The following is a 15,368-nucleotide window of genomic DNA, read 5'->3' on the forward strand; positions in this document are numbered from 1 at the left end:
TAAGACACAAACTTGATTTTCTTTTCTTTTAGTTTTGAAACCTTGCACAGTTTTAGCTGCACATTCAATCTTCAAGTAATCTAATTCATATGAATACATTTATACATCAGTACATACAGTATAGTTAGGTGCAGAAATATTTGGACAGTGACACACGTTTTGACATTTTAGCTGTTTACCAAAACATATTCAAGATACAGTTATATAATCAAAATGGGCTTAAAGTGCAGACTATCAGCTTTAATTTGAGGAATTCACAATTTAATTGGAGTAAGGGTTTATGAATTACAACTCTTTAATACAGTATGTAGCTGCCTCTTTTTAAAGGGACCAAAAGTCATTGGACAATAATATCTCAAAAGCTTCTAAATGGGCAAAATGGGCTATTCCCTCATTATAATCCATCATCAATTAAGCAGGCAAAAGTTTTAGAGCTGATTACACGTGTGGCATTTGCATTTGGAGACTGTTGCTGTGAACCCACAACATGATGTCAAAGAAGCTTTCAATGGAAATGAAACAGACCATCATTAAGCTGAAAAAAAATCAAAAAACTTAGAGAGATAGCAGAAATTTTAGGAGTGCTGAATCAACAGATTGGTATATTGTGCAAAAAAAGAGCGCACTTGTGAGCTTGGAAACTCAAAGAGGCCTGGATATCCATGGAAGACAACAGCAGTGGATGATCACAGAATCTTTTCCATGGTGAAGATAAACCCCTTCACAACATTCACCCAAGCAAAGAACAGTCTCCAGGAAGTAGGTGTTTCACTATACAAGTCTACCATAAAGAGAAGACTTCATGAGACCAAATATAGAGGGTTTACCACTAGAGATGAGCGGTGTTCGAATTGAACTGTTCGCCAATCTCAAGTTCGAGATGTTTTGGGCGCTGTTCGAGCCGTTCGGCGAACACGAACGATTTGAAAAAAATTCGGCTGTTCGAGGTTATGTTCGATAACTGTTCGTGCACCAAAATCATAACTGGATTTTTTCTCAGTAATGCTGAAAATTAATGTTAATACGCAGTTTGAGTGTACAGCGGGGCGGGGGGAGGGGCATGGATCTCTGCATATATAATGAAGATCTCCATTTTTTTTCTCTTTCCCGCATTTACAGTGGGGAGGTGCAATTTGTCAGCCTATCAGCAGCGCACACACGGAGCGAACTGCTTTTTTTCACACAAGCAAGGGCATGTGTCATTGACAGTGTATGTCACATGTCCTTGCCATATAAGACCCAGCCATTTTCCCCGTCGCCACCATTTTCTCAATGCTGCAGCTGCGTGTTATAAGGCACCGCTGTTGCTGTGTGCGCTATACTTTGTTAATTTCAAGCCAATTTTCGCACAAATCTACAGATAGCTTGGGAGTAGGGAATAGTTGTGATTTCAGTCCTTTTAAGGACTAGGTTACATCATTTCCTACGACTTTTATCAGGCAGGTCTGTGCTCTTAAATAGATAGGTTGGGAGTAAAGACTAATTGTAATTGCAATCTTTTTCAGGGCTAGGTTACATCAGTTCCTATCACTTTTATCAGGCAGGTCTGTGCTCTTAAATAGATAAGTTGGGAGTAAAGACTAATTGTAATAGCAGTCCTTTTGAGGGCTAAGTTACATCAGTTCCTATCACTTTTTTGCCAGGCAGGTCTGTTTTAGTGCTGTGCAAGTTTTTTTCACAGAAATTGGCTAAATCTAGCAAAGCAAATCCTTTTTGGCCTCTTGCAGTGTGTGTTAGTCAGTGGAGTAGCCTATCTGTGTTGCAAGCTACACCACCTGTGTATAGAATACCAATTTTTTTACTGCACCTAGTGAACTAAAACCTTTTGGGCATAGCATCATTCAATTAGTCCATCTATACTAACCTCCACCAGGTTGCAAATTCAATATAATTTTTATCTGTATCTAGCTCTGAAAAAATATTTTGGCTTGTAGCAGTGTGTGGGACTTGTTCTATTAGTCCATCTATACTAACCTCCACCAGGTTGCAAATTCAATATAATTTTTTTCTGCATCTAGCTCTGAAAAAATATTTCGGCTGTAGCAATGTGTGGGACTTGTTCTATTAGTCCATCTATACTAACCTCCACCAGGTTGCAAATTCAATATAATTTTTATCTGCATCTTGCTCTGAAAAAATATTTTGTCTTCAGCTTGTAACAGTGTGTGGTACTTGTTCTATTAGTCCATCTATACTAACCTCACCAGGTTGCTAATTCAATATAATTTTTATCTGCATCTAGCTCTGAAAAAAATTTGGGCTTCGCCTTGTAGCAGTGTGTGGGACTTGTTCTATTAGTCCATCTATACTAACCTCCACCAGGTTGCAAATTCAATATAATTTTTATTTGCATCTAGCTCTGAAAAAATATTTGGGCTACAGCTTGTAGCAGTGTGTGGGACTTGCTCTATTCGTCCATCTATACTAACCTCCACCAGGTTGCAAATTCAATATAATTTTTATCTGCATCTAGCTCTGAAAAAATATTTGGGCTTTGGCTTGTAGCAGTGTGTGGGACTTGTTCTATTAGTCCATCTATACTAACCTCCACCAGGTTGCAAATTCAATATAATTTTTATCTGCATCTAGCTCTGAAAAAATATTTGGGCTTCGGCTTGAAGCAGTCTGTGGGACTTGTTCTATTAGTCCATCTATACTAACCTCCACCAGGTTTCAAATTCAATATAATTTTTATCTGCATCTAGCTCTGAAAAAATATTTGGGCTTCGGCTTGTAGCAGTGTGTGGGACTTGTTCTATTAGTCCATCAATACTAACCTCCACCAGGTTGCAAATTCAAAATAATTTTTATCTGCATCTAGCTCTGAAAAAATATTTGGGCTTCGGCTTGTAGTTGTTATGATCTGCTACAGGAACTAAGGAAAGACAGGAGATCTGTCCCTACAATATAACTAAACTAGATCCCTACGATGTAACGGGGAACCTGATCCTGCGATCAGACCCGCTAAAGTCCTCGGCTAGTCTGTACGAAGACCTATAGATGTGAGGGAGGGATCCCTACAAGAACTAGGGACTGGGATAAGTTGGACACCTCCTAGCAGAAATAGTAGCAGTCAAAGACAAACACACAACAAAAAGCATAGAGGTCAGAAGACCTAGCAAAACTTACAGAGAACGGTAACAGAGCACCAAGCTAGCTCAAGAGTAGTAAATACAATGAAGTCCAGCAAGGCCAGGAGGGCGGAGCCGGATTAAATAGGCAAAAATGGTCATGTGACCAGCAAACTAAAAAAACCTAACAGGAGAGTTCTAACAGTACCCCCTCTTCTAAGAGGATCCTCCAGATCCCCTAGGCCCAGGCTTATCAGGAAACCTCCTGTGAAACGCTCTGACAAGTCTGGAAGCAGAAACATCATCCGCCCTCACCCATGAGTTATCCTCAGGTCCGAAACCCTTCCAAGCGAAGAGATACTGCAAACTCCCTCTATACCGTCTAGAATTTAGGATGCGGGAAATTTCATATTCCCCGTCCTCCACCACTGGAGGAACAGTGGCAGAGGCGTCATCATCCGACACGTCAGCTCTTTTCAACAGAGAAACATGAAACACCGGGTTAATCTTCCAGGAGGTAGGAACCTCCAACCTAACAGCAGATTGGTTAACTATCTGAAGCACCTTAAAGGGCCCTACGAACTTGGGACACAATTTTTTAGAAGGAATCCTCAATCGCAGATTCTTAGAGGACAACCAAACCATGTCACCAACAGCAAACAAAACCTCTTGCCGTTTCCTATCAAAGTACCTCTTAGATTTTTTTTAGCCTCCTGAAGATTACCACGTACATCCATCCAAACTCTCTCCAAATCACCGGAAAAACTCTCCTCCTCAGGCACAGCCAATACCAATTTGGAGAATGACCCAAAAGACGGATGTAGTCATAGCCAATAATGCAATACGTCTACGCATATGCCAATCGAAAACGGTTCCAGCGGGCAGGGGCACTTGTGTACTTCTGCAACCCACAAACGGTACACTGAGTCGGGTAACAATAGTAAAAACATATATAACCATCAGATCACAAATTAATTTCTTCCTATCACACATTGATGGAACGCCATTATCAAGATACCAGTTCCAAGCATTATTTAATAAATGCATAACATCGGCAGCGAACCACCCCAAAGATTACGGGACACACTCATTCCGCATAGGTGCGGCCACGGAAGCAGCAAGAGCAGGACTGTCAGAAACGGAAGTTCAGAGGATAGGGAGATGGCGATCCACGTGTTTGGCAAGATACATAAGACCAGACTTGTTATCCTAACGTGGTTTGTTTCTTTTACAGGTGACGCTAAGCCAACAGTGTGGGTGATAGGCCACTCGTATATATATTGGGCAGAAAAAAGGGCGAAAGTCTGCCCAGGTGGGAGGAAATTAGAGTTTCATAACACATATTTCAACTGGAGAGGTATTAGAGGCCTGCTATGGCCACAGGTACTAATGGAGGTAATCAAGGTAGGGAGAGAGGCAAGAGGTCTGGTCATCTTAGTTATACAGGCCGGGGGAAACAACCTAGGTCATCACAAGAGTGCATAACTAATGGCAATAATGAAACTAGACACTGAGCGCTTCAGAGAATTTTTCACAAAACTAACTATAGTATGGTCAGAGATTGTGCTGATAGCGGTATGGCAAGGTGCGCGAGACATCACGGCCATCGAACGGACAAGGCGGGTAATAAATATTCGGATGGCAAAATTTAGAAGAGACAGAGGCGGTGTAGTGATACGACACCGACAACTGGAAGGAGATAAAGCAGGCCTCATACGGCCCGATGGTGTTCACTCAATGGATATTGGACTGGACATATTCCTGTCAGGACTCCAGGACGGAGTGGAACAAGCGTTAAGAGTGATGGGTGGGGGTCAGAGTCCTGCATACGAGTACGCAGGATCCTCCGTGGCCTGGAAATAGAAAGGACATGTTGGAGAGTTACACTTGTTGGCCAACTTGCCGGAGTGGAGACCCAGGGCATGCTGCAACAAGCTGAATTATTTTAGAAATAAAATGCCTTTCTAATGGAATGAGTATAAAGAGTTAATAAAGCTGTGACCGATCCTCATCCATCCAGTTGTAAGAGTTACATTATTGTATTGTCAAGGAAAGGGGGGCGGTAGGGGGGCTGAGCGTCTGGGTTTGGTTGGGGGTCCCCACAGTCTGCCTAGGCTAGATGCATTTAAAAATTCTTATTAGATACACAGGCGGTGCAGCTTGCTTCGCAGTTGGGCTACTACGCCCAAAGTATTGCCTAGGCTAGATGCAGTTAAAAATTCTACGCTGACTAGCAGACACTGAAGCTTTGGAGCAGACCTCTGGGTAAACAGCTCTTCAGACTCAACCATCTGTGTTACCCAAAGCCATAGTGTATGTAGTTTCTTACAGTTAAAAGGGGGGGGGAGCGACCCAACCCACCTGAAATTGACGATGCCAACGTCACGTAAGACACAGCAAGGGGACTCCAAACAGAGTCTCCATTTTTTCCCAAAATTGTGGCACAGACACCACTTAACCCTAGAACACATACCTGGGGTCTCGCAGGCCCACCCTGTTAATTGTTTTCTATTTTCTGCAAGATTACTTTAGTTAGAATTTTGAAACTCTAGGTATTCTTCATGTATATTGTTGTTTGTCATTTGACTTTGAGTTATTCCATGTTATTTGCACACGGGCCTAAAAGGCCCCAGGTATGTGAAAGTGTAGATTTTTATGGTCATGCGTTCTAGGGTTAAGTGTCATCAATTGCCCCACAGTTGCTTAAAACGGTTGTTGAGGTGATTTTACCAAATCCTCAAGCTTTTAGTCTCCCCAGGATGACACAGGGGTAGAAAAGTACTTGCGAATCCATGAATCATCTTTATGAACGTGAGTCTGTCTACATTCTCAGTGGACAGCCGCGTGCGCTTATCTGTCAGCACACCACCAGTAGCACTGAACACACGTTCAGAGAGAACGATGGCTGCAGGGCATGACAAGATCTCCAAGGCGTGAGTGGCGAGCTCCGGCCATTTTTACAGATTGGAATCCCAAAATGAGCAAGGGTCCAGTGACACAGTCATGGCTTCGATGTTAACTTGGAGATACTCCTGTACCATCCTCTCTAGGCGTTGACTGTGTCAGATTTCTTGTCTCCTGTGGCCTTGCAAAGGATGGTCTAAAAAAGTGGTGAAACGATTCCACAAAATTGCTGTTACCAGCAGATACTGTGTTACTGTTACGGTTTGAGTAATGAAGACTCGACAGTCCCACGGTTGGCAAGTTAAAACTGTGATATTCACTACATGCACCACTGGTGTTTTGTGGAAAAGCACATGTAAGATTCTGCAGCAGCGTCTGCAGATACTCCTGCATGCGTGAATCACTTTCTATGGCAGGAATTATTTCGGCAAATTTACTTTTGTACCGGGGATCTAAGAGTGTGGCATCCCAGTAGACAGGATTAGTTCGAATTCTGACAATCCGAGGGTCAGGTTGCATGTAGTGCAGCAAGAAGGCACTCATGTGTCTTGCGCATCCAGGAGGACCAAGTCCTTGTTGTGTTGGTAGCTAGGTAAGAATCATGCTTCCTTCCTCTGCCCTCTCCCCCCAACCTCGCACAACAGAAATGTGATAGAGGCCTCCCTCATCTGATGAGTTTACCATGCCCATCACCAGTTCGTCCTCCACTTCTTCCTTGGCTCCTGCACCTTCCTCAACAGTTTGGCTGCTACCATGCGCCTTGGTTAATCCCTCTCCCCCACCCTCCCATGCCTGCCGTCTTGGTGCTACCGACCATCTGGACCTTGGAGATGTTATCCCTTCTGCATACGACTCCTCCTCTACTTCCTCCACCTCCTCTTGTCCCACCACCTGACTCTGAATTCTGTTTAATGTGTGCTCCAGCATGTAAATCACCGAAATAGTCATGCTGATAATGGCATCGTCGTCAGCACTAAACATCTTCGTCGCCATTTCAAAACTGTGCAGAAGGGTGTGTGGCGCCCCTGAGGGTTCAGTCGCCACAGAGTTACTGCATCTCACCCAGAGGTGTGGTTTCTCACCCTCAGGTAAGGAAGGCATATGGCTCGGGACCCTAACACCTGCATCCAACACATACCCCCAGTGGGGGTAGGGCGAGATTACTCCTAAGGGAGAGCACAGTCCCAGGTCCCTAGCTGGTGGGAGGGTCCTAAGTAGTGGGTGCTTAGGGGAGCAGCTTAGGGGAGCACATGACAGGGAGAGTATAAATAGGAAGCCATCTTAGAAAGAGCAAGCCAGTCAGAGGAGGAGAAGTGACAGGAGCAGAGGCTCTGCATGAGCACTGCTGCGGAGGCGGGTCTAGCCTGGGAGGCCCAGGACTGAAGGAGAGAAGAGAGGAGTGGCAGCAGGAAGGCTCCAGGATCCGAAGGGACCCTAGGGGTACGGGCTGTGCAGAAGGCCACCCATACGCCCGCTGCTACCAGGAGGTAGAGGGGTCAGGCCAGATAAGGGGAATCGGTCCCTCAACAAGCGGAGAAACAGCAAGGCTCAACTAGAAACCGGAGGCTGCAGCATTTCATGTACTGCAGGCCAAAGTCCACACCAGTCTCTCTAAGAAGATAGCCACATAGGACCCAGGGGACGGAACACAATTCGCCCGCCAAGGCCCGAGGATACCGGATAGAAGTGTCACTGGGTGTGAGTTGCAGGGAGAAGGCCAGAGAAAGGACACACAGAAGGGGGTCCTGATAAGTACTCCGGAGCTATCTGGGGGTGGACTGAGCCCCTCACTGAGTACGCACAGCACGACGCGGGAGATTGCTCTGGGCTGCAACAACTGTGAGTAAAGATCTTGGGACTGCATCACACGGACTCTGTGTTCATTACTGACTCCCTGCACTACAGACATTATCATCCACCCACACTGCCCTGAAGCTACACTCTTCCTGTGGGGAGTAATAATACCATTGCTGCAAAACCACCAGCTTCAGAGGACTGTTCCGCAGCGGCGGCCCCTTTGGCCGCACTCCACAGGTGGCATCGTCGGACATTATAAAACCCATATATACAAATTACCCTTGGATTGACCGCCCTGGGTCACGGACCGGGTCACCGCCACAGTGACTACAACCCCCAGCGTCTACCAGCCCGGCTCTGGGTACCCCATGGCCCAGGGGGCACGTCAACTTCATAGGTCCCTGCTCTGAGACCACTCCTGCAGTGTGATTTGCCCCACCTCTGGATCTCGTTGGCCCAAGCTATACGTCAGAACGTATTGCACCTGGGCTTGTCGGCGCTGCCACAGTCGCTGCAACATGTGCAGAGTTGAATTCCACCGTGTCGGCACATCGCATTTCAGCCGGTGAACTGGCAGGCCCATCGACTTCTGTAGAGATGTAAGTCGTTGAGCTGCGGGATGCGAACGGCGGAAGTGAGCACACAGCGACCATGCCCTCTGCAGAAGACCATCTAGTCCGGGATAGTGGGCAAAAAATTTATGGACAACCAGGTTCAACACATGATCCATACAAGGCACGTGTGTGACATTGCCCCGGCGAAGGGTCGCCCCCAGGTTTGCAGCATTGTCACACACGGCCTTCCCTGGTTGCAGGTCCAGTGGAGACAACCATTCATGAAACTGGGTCTCCAGAGCTGACCACAACTCCTCAGCTGTGTGACTCACATTTCCCAGACATTTCAAAGTAAACACTGATGCCGTTGAAACCTACTGCCAGCATAGTAAGGAGGTGTGCAGTATTCCTTCTGCGCAGTTGGAAAGCAGGTGGCATTACCAGACAGGCTTTGGGTGCAGGTGGAGGACCGAGAGGAGGTTGAGGAGGCAGAAGCAGTGGAGGAACTTCGAGATAAAGAGGATTGAGCACCAACTCGTGGGGATGGTAAGACTTGGACAGCAGCCCCTTGTCCTGCTGTCACCATAGTTACCCAGTGCCCAGTCAGCGACATGTAAGGCCCCTGTCCATGCCTACTCGTTAAAGTGTCTGTGGTGAAATGCACCCTGTCACACACAGAGTTTCTCAAAGAAGCGGTGATGTTGTGTGCGACATGCAGGTGGAGCGCAGGCACATCTTTCTTTGAGAAGCAGTGCCGACTGGGCATCTGGTACTGGGGCACTGCGACGGACATAAGGTCTCGAAAATCCTCTGTGTCCACCAGGCAGAAAGGCAGAATTTCTGTAGCCAACAGCTTGCAGATGGTGAAATTTAACCTCTTAGCTTTGTCATAGCTAGGAGGAAATTGTCTTTTACTTGTCCACATCTGAGGGACCGAGGGCTGGCTGTTGTGCTTAGACGGGGTTGAGTAGGGTGTCTCCGGAAAACTGCCGATCTGTGAGGAAAATGCAGGCGGACATGTTAGGTTGCCTTGATCCAAAGGTGGTGCTCTTGATGTCGGAGAGCGCTCAACACCAGCAGGTGTTTCCACTTCCAAATGAACTGACGACCTGCCAATCACACTGGCTGTTGCGGGTAAAGAAGTGGCAGGTCTGTGTCCAAAAACATGTGTGACTGCTGTCCCCCCAGTCACAGAGGATGAAGAGGCCGCGGATGCACAAGATGGGGCAGACGGTGGTTGGCCCGGCCCGCTAGGCCGCATTGTAGCACAGTGAGCTTCCCACTGCAACTTATGCTTCATATCCATGTGACGGTTCATGCATGAAGTTGTAAAACTATGGATTTTTTGGCCTCTACTTAGCTTTTGGTAACAAATATTACAGATAACACGAGTTGGGTCATCCTTATCGATCTGAAAAAATGCCCAGGCTATGCAAGGGTTAGAGCCCATGCGACCTGAAGAGCCACTACGACTTGTGGTCAGAGGCAGAGTTGTGGTTGAGGATGCAGTTGTTGACGTGCTTCCAGTACTCTGTCTCTGTCCAGGAAGGCGCAACCTAACCTCGTCGTCAATAGCATCTGAGACGTCCCGCTGCGCTTGATATCACAGATCCTAGAAGAGTGCATTGATGGAATCCTCCACAAGAGGCCCCCATAAACATTCACACATCTCTATCTTCCACCTCAGACCAGAAGAGGGAGGCTGTTAGGGATATAAATAGGGAAGGTGGAGCTAGGCAGTTCAGTTCCTCTGAAGAGTTCCTGCAGTAGAGAAGCCTAAGAGAGGTCAGTCTGCAGTGGAGCTCAGTCTAGTCTAGAGAACTCAGTTAATAGTTCAGCAGTGGAGCACGAGGCTCCAGCTAGCTAGATTCAGGGGGCCCAGTTAGAGCTTAAGGTGTGCCGACGCCATAAGATCGGTGAAGCGCGGCAAGCTGCCGTTAGTGTGTATAGCCTAGTGAGAGCCCGAGTAGGCCGAAGGCGAGTGGCGAGTTATTACATAAGGGGCAGAGGAGCTTAACCAGCTCAACCCGAAGAATTTACCGGACACCGGATCCGAGCTTACCGGGATCTCTATGACCCAGAAAGGCATAACCGGAATCCCTGGAGAACTACAAGTCTCAGGATCGTTAAGGTGCTGATACGTAACAGAGCCAGGAGACGCTTAGGCCCCACATACTGAGAGCGTAAACTCCAAGACAAGACCCTACCACAAGGTCAGCCAGCGCAGGACAGAGACAAAGTTAGGCCTAGCTCCAGGCAGGTCAGAAACTTTCTACGCAGAGGCAAGAAACAGGAGGCCCTACACCCGCTCATTGGGGAGGATCCTGATATGCACCCTTCACCCTACAGTGCTCCGGGATGTGCCTGAATTTCCACCGGTAAAAGGTACTGAAGTGACTACAGTGTCCGTTCCCGTTCTTGCTCTGACCCTGCTGGGTCTCGCCTGTCCTGCATTCCCCCTGCATACGCTGCCCTGAGGCCTAGCACCACCTGTGGAGAGCTATACCATCGAGCTCCCTTATCAACGGCCTCAGTGGACTGCTGCAGCGCTGGTGCTTCTCACCAGATACCACAGGTGGCATCACGAACTCTTATAAAAGTAACAATTATCCACCCTATTAAAGAGTGACCCCAGGGTACGGGCCCGGAGCCGACCACCGCGACATCCCCAGGGCCAGGCAAAGGCCCGGGTACCGAGTCATCCCCATCCCCTGGGCTAGTCACATCCTCCTCCACCTCCTCTTCTGACCTCATCGACTGGCTGACTGTGGGTTGACAGTAAGTGGGATCTCCAACCTCGTCATCATCACCCTGTGTGTTCTCACACCCGTCGTCCTCAGAGCCAACCTCTTCATGCCCGGACCGAAAAGTCAAGTTGTCGCTTCAATCAGGTATTTGAGTCTCATCATCGTCTTCATCATTGTCTCCACCAAAAGGAGTTATAGTTTGGGAACGAGGGTCTACATTATGCTCAGAACCTTCTTCATCTGGTCCTGGATCCGACTTATAAAGATTCTGGGCATCAGTGCAGATCATTTCCTCATCTGGATTAACAGAAGCTCTGGAGCAGACCTCCGTTTCCCAGGCTATAGTATGAGTAAACAGCTGTGCAGACTCAACCATCTGTGTTACCTCATACTCAGACGGGCAGCTGGAGACTTGGGAGCTGTGAGGAAGCAAGAGCGATTGGGGTGACACCTCTGAGGACTGGAGTATTTGTGATGTTGAAGTTGAGGTGGAGGAGAGCCCACTTGAAGGAGCACTTGATATCCGTTGAAGCACCTGCTGTTTTTGTGCCTCATCTAGAATTTGTAGCGATGGGCGTGTCCGTAAGAAAGGGATCGTATCACATTGTCCACGAAAAGAAGTAGACATCTTAGTTTGGCTGGAAGATGGTCTTTCTTCTGCAGATGTTACTCCCCCCCCCACCGCCTCGGAGGTAGCACAGGCAGGAATGGACTGGCCGTGTCAGCTTCGCGCTTTTTTGGTTTTAGAAGTGCATGACATGCCTATATCTGTGTCTCCTACTCCTTTTACTCCTCCACCTCTTTTCTTTTCGCATGACTATATGTACTTGTCACTTTTCCATGTGTTATTTGTGTCTTCTGAGCAGTTTGTCAGCTTTTGGACACCTTTGAAGTGTTTTCTATGTGTTTTCTATGTGTTGCTATGTGTTTTTGTTTGCCTGCCATTGGTTTTAATGGTGTTCGAAGGTGTTCGTCGAACAGTTCGATGAACAGTTCGTCGAACATACGGGTGTTCGACGAACCGAACTGAACTCGAACACTACGGGGGCGGCTCAACACTATTTACCACTAGTGATGAGCGAGCATACTAGCTACTGCTCAGTGCTCACCCGAGCATCTCACTGCCAGAGATGCTCGGTGCTCGCCGAGTATTTCCGGTGTTGCTCGGCGGGAGCTCGGGTCCCTTGTCACTCATTGTAATGCCGCAGCCATGGTGATTGTGGCATTACAGTGATTGGATGGCCGCACAGCGTCATCAGGTCTATATCAGACCTGGCGCAGCTGTGCTCGTCACTAGAGATGAGCATTGTTCTACTCGAACTGTTCGCCAATCTCAAATTCGAGCTGTTTTGGGCGGTGTTCGAGCCGTTCGGCGAACACGAACGATTTGAGAAAAATTCGGCTGTTCGAGGTTATGTTCGATAACTGTTCGTGCACCAAAATCATAACTGGATTTTTTCTCAGTAATGATGAAAATTAATGTTAATACGCAGTTTGAGTGTACAGCGGGGTGGGGGGAGGGGCAGGGGATGGATCTCTGCAGGAATAATGAAGATCTCCATTTTTTTTTCTCTTTCCCGCATTTACAGTGGGGAGGTGCAATCTGTCAGCCTATCAGCAGCGCACACACGGAGCGAAGTGCTTTTTTCACACAAGCAAGGGCATGTGTCATTGGCAGTGTATGTCACATGTCCTTGCCCTATAAGACCAAGCCATTTTCCCCGTCGCCACCATTTTCTCACTGCTGCAGCTGCGTGTTAGACGGCACCGCTGTTGCTGTGTGCGCTATACCTTGTTAATTTCAAGCCAATTTTCGCCCAAATCTACAGATAGCTTGGGAATAGGGAATAGTTGTGATTGCAGTCCTTTTAAGGACTAGGTTACAGCATTTCCTACGACTTTTATCAGGCAGGTCTGTGCTCTTAAATAGATAGATTGTGGGAGTAAAGACTAATTGTAATTGCAGTCCTTTTCAGGACTAGGTTACATCAGTTCCTATCAGTTTTTGCCAGGCAGGTCTGTGCCAGTGCTGTGCAAGTTTTTTTCACAGCATTTGGCTGAATCTAGCAAAGCTAATCCTTTTTGGCCTTTTGCAGAGTGTGTTAGTAAGTGGAGTAGCCTATCTGTGTTGCAAGATATACCACCTGTGTATAGAATACCAATTTTTTTACTGCACCTAGTGAAGTAAAATCTTTTGGGCATAGCATCATTCTATTAATCCATCTATACTGACCTCCATCAGGTTGCAAATTGAATGTAATTTTTTTCTGCATCTAGCTCTGAAAAAATATTTGGGCTTCTAGCAGTGTGTGGGACTTGTTCTATTAGTCCATCTATACTGACCTCCATCAGGTTGCAAACTGTATATATTTTTTTCTGCATCTACCTCTGAAAAAATATTGGGCTTCTAGCTGTGTGTGGGACTTGTTCTATTAATCCATCTATACAGACCTCCATCAGGTTGCAAACTGAATATAATTTTTTTCTGCATCTACCTCTGAAAAAATATTTGGGCTTCTAGCTGTGTGTGGGACTTGTTCTATTAGTCCATCTATACTGACCTCCATCAGGTTGCAAACTGAAAAGAATTTTTTGTCTGCATCTAGCTCTGAAAAAATATTTGGCCTTCTAGCAGTGTGTGGGACTTTCTCTATTAGTCCATCTATACTGACCTCCATCAGGTTGCAAATTAAAAATAATTTTTATCTGCATCCAGCTCTGAAAAAATATTTGGCATTCTAGCAGTGTGTGGGACTTTCTCTATTAGTCCATCTATACTGACCTCCATCAGGTTGCAAATTAAAAATAATTTTTATCTGCATCCAGCTCTGAAAAAATATTTGGCCTTCTAGCAGTGTGTGGGACTTTCTCTATTAGTCTATCTATACTGACCTCCATCAGGTTGCAAATTAAAAATATTTTTTTGTCTGCATCTAGCTCTGAAAAAATATTTGGCCTTCTAGCAGTGTGTGGGACTTTCTCTATTAGTTCATCTATACTGACCTCCATCAGGTTGCAAACTGAATATATTTTTTTTCTGCATCTACCTCTGAAAAAATATTGGGCTTCTAGCAGTGTGTGGGACTTGTTCTGTTAATCCATCTATACAGACCTCCATCAGGTTGCAAACTGAATATAATTTTTTTCTGCATCTACCTCTGAAAAAATATTTGGGCTTCTAGCTGTGTGTGGGACTTGTTCTATTAGTCCATCTATACTGACCTCCATCAGGTTGCAAACTGAAAATAATTTTTTGTCTGCATCTAGCTCTGAAAAAATATTTGGCCTTCTAGCAGTGTGTGGGACTTTCTCTATTAGTCCATCTATACTGACCTCCATCAGGTTGCAAATTAAAAATAATTTTTATCTGCATCTACCTCTGAAAAAATATTTGGGCTTCTAGCTGTGTGTGGGACTTGTTCTATTAGTCCATCTATACTGACCTCCATCAGGTTGCAAACTGAAAATAATTTTTTTCTGCATCTAACTCTGAAAAAATATTTGGCCTTCTAGCAGTGTGTGGGACTTTCTCTATTAGTCCATCTATACTGACCTCCATCAGGTTGCAAATTAAAAATAATTTTTATCTGCATCCAGCTCTGAAAAAATATTTGGCCTTCTAGCAGTGTGTGGGACTTTCTCTATTAGTCCATCTATACTGACCTCCATCAGGTTGCAAATTAAAAATAATTTTTGTCTGCATCCAGCTCTGAAAAAATATTTGGCCTTCTAGCAGTGTGTGGGACTTTCTCTATTAGTCCATCTATACTGACCTCCATCAGGTTGCAAATTAAAAATAATTTTTTGTCTGCATCTAGCTCTGAAAAAATATTTGGCCTTCTAGCAGTGTGTGGGACTTTCTCTAATAGTCCATCTATACTGACCTCCATCAGGTTGCAAATTAAAAATAATTTTTATCTGCATCCAGCTCTGAAAAAATATTTGGCCTTCTAGCTGTGTGTGGGACTTGTTCTATTAGTCCATCTATACTGACCTCCATCAGGTTGCAAACTGAAAATAATTTTTTTCTGCATCTAACTCTGAAAAAATATTTGGCCTTCTAGCAGTGTGTGGGACTTTCTCTATTAGTCCATCTATACTGACCTCCATCAGGTTGCAAATTAAAAATAATTTTTATCTGCATCCAGCTCTGAAAAAATATTTGGCCTTCTAGCAGTGTGTGGGACTTTCTCTATTAGTCCATCTATACTGACCTCCATCAGGTTGCAAATTAAAAATAATTTTTATCTGCATCCAGCTCTGAAAAAATATTTGGCCTTCTAGCAGTGTGTGGG

The sequence above is a fragment of the Phyllobates terribilis genome, unplaced genomic scaffold (assembly GCF_046119375.1).
Source record: "Phyllobates terribilis strain yellow unplaced genomic scaffold, ASM4611937v1 Scaffold_5__5_contigs__length_657084704, whole genome shotgun sequence".
NCBI classification, from domain to species: domain Eukaryota; kingdom Metazoa; phylum Chordata; class Amphibia; order Anura; family Dendrobatidae; genus Phyllobates; species Phyllobates terribilis.